This window comes from Sceloporus occidentalis, unplaced genomic scaffold (assembly GCF_023333645.1).
Source record: "Sceloporus occidentalis isolate IW3139 unplaced genomic scaffold, rSceOcc1.0.p SCAF_1, whole genome shotgun sequence".
NCBI classification, from domain to species: domain Eukaryota; kingdom Metazoa; phylum Chordata; class Lepidosauria; order Squamata; family Phrynosomatidae; genus Sceloporus; species Sceloporus occidentalis.
In genome coordinates, this window is record NW_028316981.1 from 186,147,495 (window position 1) to 186,161,079 (window position 13,585).

A 13,585-nucleotide genomic window follows, 5' to 3' on the forward strand; every position below is an offset into this window, starting at 1 on the left:
TACTTTTCCTTTATGTTTGCCCCCTTCCCTTGGAGTGCCTGGGTAAAGCAAGTAAGAAACTTGGTGATGCACTAAAAAATCAAAACTGTGAAGGTATGGCCTTTTTGTCCCATGCAGGTAGTTGACAGCACATGGTATATGCATGTGCTTGTAACTGTGGGAAAGAGCACATGTATCCCTTTTCACCTTAGAGCAGTGGTCCCCAAACTTTGGACCTCCGTATATTTTTTGGACTTTGGCTCCCAGAATTCCAGGCTGTTAGCTAAGCTGGCTGGGGCTTTTGGGAGTTGAAGTCTAAAACATCTGGAAGACCAAAGTTTGGAAGCGACTGCTTTAGAGGCACCTGACTTTCCCCTTTTCTTCAATGGGTGTTCTGTGTGATGGAAGCACATTTCAGGGTGTAGATGCTGTGTGGAGAGGGAATTGAAAAGGGAACCACAACAGTCCACAAGACACTCTCCCAACGGGAATGATGGAATAGGCAACTCTGGGGTATCTACATATGAAGGAATTTCTAGGCTGCAGGTGGAAGATGACCTAACATGGCTGTATTTCTCCTTGAAAATCTTTAACCCTCCTGTTGTATGGGCAATTAGTAATTGTATATATGTGTGTGTGTGTGTGTGTGTGCACATGTGTGTGATTACATAAAAGTGTAGTCCCTCTGCAACAATAGTTCAGGATATGCTTATGAAGAAAGGAAGAAACTGAATTTGTTGTGGCACTTGTACATGAAGAACAGAATGATAGTTGTTCCTAATCAAACAAGAGTTTAAAGGCTGTGATTTTGCATATCTTTACGTTTGGCTCCTGTGTTTTCAGCAGTAACTATAACCTTGGGCTGGCCTTGGAATGGCCTTGATGCATTTGGGAGAGTTTTTTCAGACAGGAAAAAGATCCTTCAGGCCTTTTTGTTTCCAGCCTAGTCTGAAGGCAGCTTAGCCATGTGTTAATTTGTTCTCTGGAGTGCCATTCCTTCTGCTACTTTTAAGATAGAAACCCTTCCTTTTATATTAGTAATGAGGAGAAGGTAGATCAGGAACCACTACTAGTAGATCTCCAGAGTTGTTGTGGTGGATCAGACCCATGGGTTTACAAGTACTGACAACAAAAAAGCCCCCCCCCCCCCGTCTGTCTCCTAAATGAGGCTGTTTGCTTGGACTGGGATTCAGATAACAGGTATAGATTTGTGTGTGAAAGAATTTGTGTGAACGTTCTAGTTCCAGTACTGAAAAGTCCCTGACCTGATCCAGGGACGTAGCCAAGGGGGGGGGTCTTGGGATCCGGACTCCCCCTTCCATTAGATAAAATGAAGGGTGTGTGCTGCTGCGCTGCCGCACCCAAGCCCCATTATAATGGTGGCACTTAGTCTGGACCCCCCCTTCCCAAAATCCTGGCTACGTCCCTCCCTGATCCTATGCACCCTTGTTTTGCAGTTCTGTGCATTGCCTTCCTTTCTGAGCATCTCTTGCATACTGCTTGGTGGACCACTGGAGTTTTGTCGAAAAACAAAATAGATTGCACAAACATTAAGGCTTCTCCCTGACTTCCCACTGTTTCATGTGGGGCCCTTTCACACTACACAGTTATAGCACTACAGTGCCATGGCTCCGTCCTATGTCATCCTGGGATTTGAAGTTTAGGAAGGGCACTTAGAATTCTCAGGCAGGAATCTACTCTAGTGGTTCTGTCCAAACTACAAATCCCAGGATTCCATAGGGATGCAGGCAGTTAAACTGGGACCATAGTGCTATAACTGGGCAATGTGAAAGGGCCTGTGGTATATGAGAATAGCACAACATAGCCTGAGGGAGTGGGGCAGGGAAGAAGATGCCGTTCTGGATGCAATCTGGACAAACAGACCGACTAACCCTTAAGGAAGAGTTATATGCTGTCATAGCAAACAATAGATTTTCAGAAACATTCAGCAGCAAAGACAGGTACCAGACTTAAAGAGGTCTAGTTATTCTCTCTATCTATGCTTTCCTCCGAAACCATATCCTCCAACTGTCCTAGTTTAGCAGAGATAATCTCAATTAATCCTTTGTCAGGTGCTTTAAAACGTCCTAATTTCTCTTTCTTCCTCCTCCTCTTTCACCCTTTGTCCTCAGTTTACTCAGTTGCTGCAAAATGAGTTCAAAGTGCAAAAATAGTTTGTGCTCAGTTAATTCAGTCGGGTAGACAGAAGGGGGCTGAATCTTGCCCTTCCCCATAGGCTCAGAAAAAAGCAAATTGCTCCAGCCTTTACTAGCTTGTGTGCCCTTCCTCATTAAATAACTTTTGCCATCATGACCACACTCTGATATTGCTTGGCGCAACTTGTTGTTGTGTGCCTTCATTTCTGACATATGGTGACCTAAAGGTGAACCTATCATGGGGTTTTCTTGGCAAGATTTGTTCAGAAGGAGTTTGCCATTGCCTTCACCTGAGGCTGAGAGTATGTGACCTGCCCAAGGTCACACAGTGGGTTTCATGGCTGAGCTGGGAATCAAACCCTGATCTCTAGGGTCGTAAACGAACACTCAGACCACTATGCCATGCTAGCTCTCGTTTGGTGGTACATGTCCCAGTTTTCACTGTGAAATGTCTGAGGGTACGGTGCTATAGGGATGCACTAAACCTCATTTTATAGGCAGAGGCACTCTGGTCCATTTTGGGCCATAGCTGGAGTTTCTAGGGACAAACCCAATCTGAGTTGAACTTGGGGCCCTCATAAGAAGGTTGGTGGGTCGGTGTCTATCTGCCCGCCCGCCCGCCCGCCCGCCCGTCTGTCCATCCATCCATCCTCCACCTTTTCCTCTGCTCTGGCCCTAAGTCCTAGAACCATGCATTCTCTAGTTACGTCATCAGACTTTGCTCAAGGACTCTCAAGCAGGCTTCCACTAGGCAGACAAATGGCAAAGGTTGTCTAATCTTCTCTGCTCCAGTTGCAGCCTGCTCCAAGGCAAAGGATGCCTCTGTGTCTATCAGAGCAACTTCACACTGTTTGCGGAAAATGTAGTTCCCATAAACTGAGAGGTGCTGTAGGCCTCTGGGCTAGCAGAACTGCACGAATCAGATCCACCTTCCACCCTCATTGTCCCCACACAGCTGAGGACCTACTCCTTGTTGTACTGTCTGCATCTTGCTTATGGGCCTCTCATTGAATAGGAAGGCTGAAGTCACTAACTTACTCCCTGTGCTTGAGTACCTGCCTGTAATAGATTCATGCTCTGCACTGGTGTCTGAATCAATTAAGCAAAACAGTACTATTTATAGAGCAAAATGGAGCTCCACCCAACTCTTTTAACAGGGAGCATCTCTTGAATGAGGTGCTTCCTGCAGAAATGCCCTATTACTAATGAAGGTGATGTGCGGAAATGCTCTTGCCACAGCATGTCATCATCATCATACTGTGCTCTGCAGTAAGGGTTCCAGCTTCTTTAGCTTCAAGGAATCCTCTCTACACCCACTTGCCTGAAGACTTTTGGGCAGTATGCTATCTTTCGATTACACATAAAATAATGGGCAAACCCATTCATTTGATCAAAATGTAGGAACACAAAGGGCCATATTAAATTATTGGGGCCAAGGTCCAGATCCAGCACAAGGCCTACCAGGTGTCTAGTTCTGTTCTATGTTGTTGCAAGAGATGCAGGAGGGTGCTTCTCAGGTTGCACACTGCTTCGCTGGTTTATTGTTAACTGTCTTCAAGTTGACCTCGACTCATGGTGACCCTATGAATGAGACGTCTCTAAAAAAAAAAAAACCTGCCTCTCTGCTCAGGTCCTGTAGGCTTGGGCCAGTGGTCTCCCTGACCAAATCTATCCATCTGGCATGCTGCCTTCCTCTATTTCTACTGCCCTCTACCTTCCCCAGGATTACTGTCTTTTCCAATGAATCATACCTTCTTGTGATGTGTCCAAAATACTGCAGCTTCATCTTGGGCGCAGTACAGACTGCCGAAAAACGGCGGTCTGCCGGCACCTGTTTTTCCTCTGCAGGGAAGCTGCAGTCGCCAAACTGCAGGTTCTTTTTTCCCTGCACCCTCATGATGTAACATGAGGTGTGACATGCAGACGCTATGCATCTGTTATGCCATTATTGCGCCGCCAGTACGTGCTAGGGTTAGGGACCATGCAGTTTCCGCGCGGTCCCGTAACCCTAGCATGGCATGAGCATGACGCTTTCATGCTATGTGTATCGCACCTTGGCTTCCAGGAAAAACTCAGGCTTAATTTGTTCTAGGGCCCAATTGTTTGTCTTTTTGGCTGTTCATGGTATCCTCAGCACTCTTCTCCAGCATCACATCTAGAATTAATTGATTTTTTTCCTATCTGCCTTCTTCACTGTCCAGCTCTCACATCTGTACAAGGTAATGGGGAATACAATGGACTGGATGAGTCTTACTTTAGTATTCAGCTGTATTTCTTTACATTTTAGCATTTTGTCTCATTCTTTCATTGCTGCCTGTCTCATTCCTAATCTTCTTCTGATTTATTGACTGCAGTCTCTGTTCTGATCAATGTTTGATCTGAGGTATGAGAAATATTTAACTATTTCAGTTTCCTCATTATGTAGGTGGAATGTATGAAAGTCCTCTGTGTTCATTATTTTTGTTCTCTTTATGCTTAACATCAGGCCTGCCTTGACACTTTCTTCTTTGACTGTCTTTAGTGATTATTCCAAGTCTGTGATGCTTTCTGCTAATAGTGTGGTGATATCTGCAGATCTGTTGATGCTCGTTTCTTCACTCTTCTTTCACTGGTACCCATTAAAAATGTTGGTGTCTCTCTTGCATAACTGGCTTTCTCGTGAAATGGGTAAGCCTTGGTCAGAGGGCATGCTGAGCTAGCAGCATGTTGGTTTATTTCTGCTGGAAATGGAGTGTATCCCTAGCTGGCTGAGGTACACTAAGTTCCCAACCAAGTGGGAATGGTGTTTTGTGCTGTTCCCAACCTTGTCACCCTCTGCTGCTTCTCAGCCATGTCCAAGGCAGTGGTCAGGCATGCCTGCACACAACCTTCAGCCTGGTCCATCTCCTCCAATTGCTTGCAGCCCCACACTTTTCCAGCATCTGTGCACATGGATGGTACTTCCTGTTGCCTCTGGACCTCTGACTCTAGGCCTCTTTGGGCCCATTCACACTGCATTTTAACCTGGGCTCCAATCCGATTTAAATGAGGGTCATTCATACTTGTGCCGGGGTTTCCTGACCCGAATTGTAGGGTCGATTCCTGCTCAGAATATGATCTGACCATTAGTTCTTCATGTCCCACTGACCAAGAAATAGTCAAGGTTTGTTTGGTTTCTTTTTAAACTGGACAGCTCTCAGTGATGTGCTGACCTGAAGAATTCCATTGAAAGGAATTAATAGACAACCATCTATTAAATAATCTATATAATCTAATTAATCATTGATTTGTCCTTACTTAATCAAGCTGACTCACTGTTGTAGAGTTCCAGAAGCTGCGGCATCCTTCTTTTTTTCTGAATTAAAAGTGGAGACTTTATTTTGCCACCTCAAAATAGTTATTTACAGAATGTGAAAAACCTGCCGTCCCTGGGACATATCCCTGTATGGAGTTTATCTAGGGATGCCATATCCCGGCGGCCCCTGGGACAAATCCGCTTTTGGGGTCCCCCTCCCGGTCCGGTTTGGCCCCCAGACCCCGGTTCGGGGCCCGCACGGCGCCAACCCACCTTTCCCCGCCTCCCCGTGCGGCCACGCTACTGACCTCCTCCTCCTCCTCTGTTCCAGGCCGCGCGGCCGCGTGGAGGAAGCGAAGGAGGAGGCAGAGGAGGAGGCAGTGCGCCTCCTGCGCGCATCCGCATGGCCTGGAACGGAGGAGGAGGGGGGTGGTGCGGCCGCGCGGGGAGGCGGGGAGGGGGGCACGGGCACGCGCAGAAGGCACACCTCCTTCTCCTCCTCCTCCTCCTCCTCCTCCTCCATTCCAGGCCGTGCCAAGTGGAGGAGGAGGCAGAAGTGCCTGCCTGGCTTGGCGCTCCCCACCCACGCATGCGCCAAGGCAGCAGACAGGCAGCCACCCACCGCCTCCTCCGCCTGGCACGCCTCCATGCTGGGCACTTCCTTGGGCCCGGGAGGTGGAGGCAGAAGAGGAGGCGGAGGCGGGTGGCTGCCTGCTGCCTCGGCACGCGCTCGGGCGGGAAGCGCCAAGCCAGGCAGGCACCTCTGCCTCCTCCTCTGCCTCTGCCTGCCGGGCCCAAGGCAAGCGCCTAGCACAGTTGCACGGAGGTGCGCGAGATGGAGGTGAGTGGCTGCCAGCCTGCCTGCTGCCTTGGCGCGCGGGGGGGGGATGCTCTAAGGCAGCCACCCACCTCCTCCTCCTCCACTTGGGCCTGGGAGGCAGAGGAGGAGGAGAGAGGAAGGAAGGAGGAGGAGGGAGGGAGGGAGGAAGGAGGGAGGAGGAAGGAAGGAGGAAGGAAGGAAGGAGGAGGGAGGAAGAAGAGGAGGAGGAGGAAGAGGATGATGATGATGATGATGATGAAATGAGCCAGTTTCTGAGGCACGGCCAATGTAAGTTGCTCTGATTTTTACAAACTCATGCGCAGTGGGGAAAAAAACCAAAGTCCCTTGACCAAATACACACTTCTGAGAAGTACAGTTGAATCCGAGGGCAAACCCACTTCTTGTTAAACCACCTTGACATATTCAGTATGCATAGCATGTTCAGTGTGAAACCCAAAGAGTTTGGTTATTGAATAAGCCTCTGAAATATGCAAGAGGACATGTTAAGTAAAGCCATGTTCAATGCCCAAATGTGCTGTTTGGAATGGAGGGAGAGGAGATTGGCCAAAAAGGAAAGTACATTTCTGTCACCTGTCTAGGAATAATGCCCAAATGTCCTCCATTTTCATAATGCCTAAGAAACATGAATTTATATGTAAAAAATTTTAAAACCATCATTTTTTTCATGTGTCCTCCATTTAAAAAAAAAGTGCCCTACATTTGAAAATTTTGTCCTACATTTGTCCCGGTTTGGATGTCCAGACTTATGGCAACCCTAAGTTTATTACACAGGGAAAATTGGAAGTTTAAACGGGTTAGATCCCACGTAGATCCAGCATATTAGGTGCAATTCACGAATGGTTTTCACACAATGCTGCGAGCAATCTGCTCAGAATCCGACAAGGAAGACATGAACCAGATAGTTGGCATTTTGGGGGAAATATCATGAATAAATTTCTGTTTCATTCACAATATCGCCTTTTTTGCACAATTGCTCGAGTGTGAAAACTATTTGCAGTTTATTCACAGGATTTTACTTGTTGCCAGATTTCCCATGATTTTTTGGGGCAAGTTTATTTCTGGGCTTTGTCATGCCTGGTTGAAAACAGCTTGTGTGGCAAAGAGTGCTTTCCTCCCTTTCTCTCTGGCATGTGTGTTTGTGAGTGGTTTGTGTTGTTTCAGGGGAGTTTGCAACCAGACACCTCAGCCGCCCTCTGAAAAACTTTCTGAGGCAAAGAATGAGTGCTTTCTCCCCATTTTTCCTTCTCTGTGGCACGTGTGTGTGTATGCACTTGGCAATGAAATATTTGCACATCACTTCTGATAATGCAACTACTGCTTCTGTGCACATGCACAAAAAAGTTATTTCCAAACCATCAATGGATTTGTCCACATTTGTGTGAAAACCGAATGTACTTTCTACCCACTTTCTCGCGTTAGTAATGAGCTTTTAAAGTGTTACTATGCTCTGCGTGTGAAAATCATTTGTGCATTTGCATGCTTTTCCGAGATATGGACACTTTAATTATTTTTGGGATGGAAGCACATAGGTCCCCATGTTTGAGTTATTGTTCTGAGTGTGTCTTTTTACTGGATATAGGCAGGCCCAGGGAGCAGTTATTCACACAATAATTCTGTGGCATCTTTACAGGAGTTGAGCCATCCATTTGTTTACAGACAGAGTTGATTTACCAGCTTTTAGCAGAGACTGCCCGGAGGGAGGTAAGACCAGAATCAACCTCTACTAGAAGTTGATAATTCTGCTGGGTCACTAGAGAGTTGGATGGCATTGCCAGTAGTTGTCTGACACTCTCTGCTTTCAAGGCAGTGGATCCCATCTGATCTTGGAAGCTAATCAGGGTTGACCCCAGTTAGTACATGGATGGAAGACCACCAATGAAAACCAGGTGCTGTAGGTTGCATTTCAGAGGAAGGAACTGGCAAAACCACCTCTGAGCATTCCTTGCCTAAGAAAACCCTATCAGAATCATGGGGTTGCCATAAGTTGATATGCAACTTGAAGGCACATACACACTGGGTAACCAGATGTCCTTCTTTTTCAGGACATGTCCTACATTTCAACCTTCTGGTCATTTTGAACACAATTAAGAAACATGAATTTATATCTATATGAGTATTTTTAGCTTTTATTTTGGAATGTCCTACCCTTTTCTTGAATGTCCTACATTTCACAGTGCCTTGTCCTCCTTTGCAGTTAGGACATCTGGTCACCCTGCACACACACACACACACACACACACACACACACACAGAGTTTACACTCCAGTTAGTCTCTGTACCTGGAATGCAGAAGGATTTACCATCTTGGCTTTTGCCTCAGGCACCAAAATGCTATGGGCCAAACCAGGAGAAAGGGACTGGATGATGGTAAACTCCTTATAACACCACACCATTTACAGCACTATTTTCCACTTTACCTGCTACTGCAAAATCCTGTGGAAATGTGGACTTGGTAGTTTAGGGGTAGCACTACAGCTCTCTGGCTAAGAATTCATATATATATATATGTGTGTGTGTGTGTGTGTGTATGAATTATACAGTTTAAAATCACAAATAAAAGATATTAACTGATTTCTGTATATCAATATACAAAAGTCTGTTTAAATTTTATCAATGATTTATGTCTTCTTAATATAAATTTCCATATGGATAACTTCCCTTTAATCCAGAGCTGGGATATTTCTCTATCACCTATAATTCTCATATATTGACATTGTTTTGCTACCTGTCTATGTGTATTTTCTGTTGTTTAGCTCACTTTAAACTCTCTGTCTCACTTAATCGTCACCAAAGACAACTATTTTACATTCTGATTCCAGAAACAGAAACTTCTGTCCATATCACATAAATTATAATATTTATGATTTCCATTCTTTTTCTGGCTGAGAATTTGAAATGCCTTTCTTTTAAACTGCAAATCCCAGGATTCCCAAGGAGGTTACCATGGCAATTAAAGTGGAATATAATGCTATTTTTTTGCATGGAAAGAAGCCTGACTGCCTCTCAGCATAAGAACAAGAGTGCTCTTTGGAACAGCACCTTTGCTCCCTTTAACCCCAGACGGCTTACAATTTTACAATAAGTAAACTCCTACAGCTTCCTTTAGCAACCTTGTAGGATGGAGTTATTCTCCTTGCAAAGTATCCTTGAGACAGTTTACTTTACCCATCACCCTTGTACAACAGGGCAGGCTGCCTCTGATACACATATTTGGAATAAATAACCAAATGTTCAGTTAAAAGTGGCTTTTGTTTATAGAAAATCCACAGTGGTTATCCTGTTTGCCTCCTTGTCTCAAGCCAGTCAGCATAATTCCCAGTTTACAAGTCAACCATTATTTACTTTTGTTATTTTTGATGGAGGAGGGAGATATACAGTTGGCCCTTCTTATACACGGATCCAAACATCCACGGTTTGAAAATGTTCCAAAAAAGTATAAATTTCAAATATCAAACCTTGATTTTCCATTTGTTATAAGGGACACCATTTTGCTATGTCATTATATTTAATGGGACTTGAGCATCCACTGATTTGGGGGATCTTGGAACCAAACCCCAGCATATAACAAGGGCCCACTGTACATATATAGGGGATATTGTGGGTTGCAGTGTCTTGTATTGCTGCTATATAGTTTATATGTCTATGCAGTGATCCCCAAACTTTTGTTATCCAGATGTTTTGGATTTCAACTCCCAGATGCCCAAGCCAGCTTAGCCAACATCAGGAATCATTGGAACTAAGTCCTAAACATCTGGAGGATCAAGAGTGGGAACTACTTATCTACAGTTATGTTTGTGTTTATAGATAATTAAAAACATACTTTAAAAATAAGCACAATTCCCAGTTTACAGATGTCAAATTGAGGAGTAGGGATGTTGAATCACTGAGGGCTAATTTAACCAGTCAACCTCTGGATCTTCAGGAATTTAAACTCAGCATTAATCCACAAAGGTTCCACAACCTTTTCTTTTTCTCTGTATGCTTATAAGAGAAAAGTGTGGCACTTATGTCCTTATGGAAGGACACTCAAGGAGCAATGGTGATTTGCGTTCTTCAGAGGTTGCTGACACAGCAGAGGGTCCCCTTAATACAGCAGCAAGGAAGGAGTCCACTTGGCAGCTATGGCCAAAAACTGCAAGTGGTTTCAGCCAGGAAAGATATCAAGAATGTTCAACTGACAGTGTCCTGGTAGATAAAAAACAACACCTGATGCTAAGATCCCTTGCACACAAGTGTATCTGCATGTGAGGTGACAGTGGGCATTGCCTCCAAATAAGAATTCTGCCACCCAAATGAACATTTCCTTCAGTCCCCACATTTCCAACATGGCAGAGAGTAAGATGTTGAAAATCATTCATACCTAGAACCCTTTATATTATCTGTGCTCACGTGTTCTTGGTTGCCTTGCCTACCCCTTTTCTTTGGATGCCTATACTGCATTTCTAAATGTTCAACTAAAGTTTTACTGTAACATGAGAAATTTGAGAACTGATGAAAAACTTCATTTTGGGGGGGCAGAATATATGTTGTGGGGGGACAGTGTCCGCATTTTGCCACCACTCCATACCAGTTTGTTGTATATGTGTCATAAAAGGTTGCAAACAAGGAGGTTACTTATGGCCAAAAAACCCCACAAACCACCATCACCCTCATCATGGAAACTATCTCATCTCCGCTAACAAATTAAAACTTGGTGGAAAGTTCTCTTCTGCAAGTCCATTTGGAATGAAATGGAGTTTCACAAGCTTAGGTTCCATCAGCACTAACAACTTCATTCAAAATCTGTATTGCTCCTGCTACAAAGAAGCAGCAGAAATTGTCTGCCTATCAATTAATCAATTTGTCACGGTAGAAATGGCTTTCAGTTTTGCAAAATGACACAATGGCTGCATCTGCACTGCAGAAAAAAAATCCAGTTTGACACCACTTTAACTGCCACGGTTCAATGCTATGGCGACCCTATCATGGGGTTTTGTTGGCAAGTATTTTCAGAGGAGGATTTACCATTGCCATCCTATGAGGCTAAAAGGGTGTGGCTTGCCCAAGGTCACCCAGTGGGTTTATAGAGCCAAGCTGGGATTCGAACCCTTGTCTCCAGAGTCATTATCCAACACTCAAACCACTACACCATGCAGACTCTCTTATTTGGAGGGTGGGAAAGGAAAGAGGATCCATACCTACAGGAAATGTAGTGCCTTTGTGGTAGTCTACACACCGATAGAAGGCAAGGCAATGCTTCCCTGGAAAATGTGCCCCATATATGCATTGGGTCTCAGAGGGATGCATGCACTAGCATGACCTATGGGAACTGCAGCATTAATGTATGATTTATGTGGCACATGCACTCCTAATGCCCAGATACTAGTGTCACCTTTGTTTACTGTGACATATTTGCTAAGAACTTTGCAAATAGAAATCACACATTCAGCTAGAAATAATTGTTAAGACAGCAAGGCCTGTCCTCTACTAGATCAGACCAAGGTCTGTCTAATCTAATCCAGTGTTTTGTGTCTAGTACTAGCCAGTCAGCTATGTCTGCAAACAGGCAGGTGTGATTTTATGAACATAGCCCAAGACGAGTGGATGCTGTGCCCAGGCAGCATTCCTATGGAGAATAGTAAAGCTATCTTACTTATAATAACTGGTGATTGGCAAACATTTTTTAAGACTGTAAGCCAATGAGCATTATGGCCGGAGGATTCTGTGAATTGTAGTCTAAATGAATATAAATGTTCAGGCTGTGACCTTAACTTATACCCTAGAGAGTCAGAAATTTATCTTCACAGTCTCTAGCTTGGTTTGTTTGTGAGTCATTTGAGGAGAGAGCTATGAAATGCACCTTTGGTTACTTAAGGCTCCCCTCTAATAATCTCTTCATACCCTCCAACTGTCCAATGCGACTTTACCCCACAGGGAATGCCGCCGTCGCCGAGCGTTCCCATCGCGTTCCCATTGGATTCCAGAGGGTGCCATTTCTGGGAACGCTTTTGAAACAGTTCCCAGAAATGGTGTCCGATGGTGCCCTCTAGAACCTGATGGGAACGCGATGGGAACGCTCGGCGGTGGCGTTCCCTGTGTGGTAAAGTCGCGTTCTGGGCCCCATTGGGTTCCCATAACGCTCCGCGCACGCCCGCGCTCGTGCTCGTTGTAACGCATCGGGGAACGTTTTATCCCCTGTGCGGTAAACTTCTTAGTCTTCTCTGTCAGAGAGCTCTGGTGCCACAATAAACTACAGTTTCCAAGATTCTCTGAGCCAGGACAGTTAAAGCTTCCTCAAACTGGATTATCTCTGCAGTGTGCTTTGGCTTTTCAAATCCCCATTTGGCCACAGAAACCCATTGGGTGATCTTAGGCAAGTCACATATTCTCAGCCCCATAGGATCAGAGAGGCCAAATATCCTAACAGGGTGAATAGATATCCTAACCACAAAGGAGGACAAGGCACCACAAACTGTAGAACCTTCAAGAAAAATGGAAGACGTTATTAAATAAAAGCTAAAAACACAATATAAAAAAATCATGCATCTTACTCCTGCTCAATAAATTCATGCTTCTTAGTCCTGCTTAGTCCTGACCTTAACTTATACCCTAGAGCAGTGGTTCACAAACTTTGGTTGTCCAGATGTTTTGGACTTCAGCTCCCAGAATTCTTGACTGTTGGCTAAACTGGCTGGGGTTTCTAGGAGTTGAAGTCCAAATCAGCTGGAGAACCAAAGTTTGGGAATCACTGCCCTAGAGAGGTGGTAATGTCTCTTCACAGTCTTTTTCTTGGGCTTCATTCCCACTACGTTTTAAACTGGTCCGTAAATTGGTTTGAAACGTTTTAAATTACCCTGGTTCGCACTTGAACCAAATTGCTGAAGTGATTTGGAGAGGGAGGTTATGCGCTAGACCCGTTTAACCTGCGTCTTCTTGACTCTGATTTTTTGTGCATCTTTTTGGATAAATCGATTCAACACAAGTGTGAACCAGATGTGGATCAGAATCAATTTCAAGAATTGATTAGAAGAATCAAATTCACGAATCGATTCGGTGTCAATGTGAACGAGATGCGGATCAGAATCAATTTACTATGACGGGAGAAGGGGTTGTCAGACGGGGAAGCAGAAATTAACAACCTGTGTTCACCCACCCTTCGACTCTTCTATGGAAGTACGTAAATGTGATTGTAGTAATGGACAGAGGAGAAAATCCTGCTGAAAATGCTTCAAATTGAACTGATTCATTTGCCAATGTGAACTACAAGTGGGTTATTTTGAGAGACTCCCGCAGGAAACAGTTTAAATTGAATCGATTCATTCATCAATGTGAACCATAAGCGGGTTATTTTATTTT

The 13,585-nt window shown here is 44.6% G+C and overlaps 1 protein-coding gene across 6 annotated transcripts in view; it reads left to right on the forward strand.

Moving 5' to 3' along the window:
* PALM3 (paralemmin 3) overlaps window positions 1–13,585 on the forward strand; it is a 78,156-nt gene that overhangs the window by 16,279 nt on the left and 48,292 nt on the right. The window contains exon 1 of one of the 6 annotated variants that reach the window (XM_089486683.1): window positions 12,972–13,402. The exons of the other annotated variants lie outside the window; for them this stretch is intronic. The gene's annotated coding sequence lies outside the window, so the exon portion shown is untranslated. Of the gene's footprint in view, window positions 1–12,971; window positions 13,403–13,585 lie in introns of those variants that run through there. 6 annotated transcript variants of the gene reach the window in all.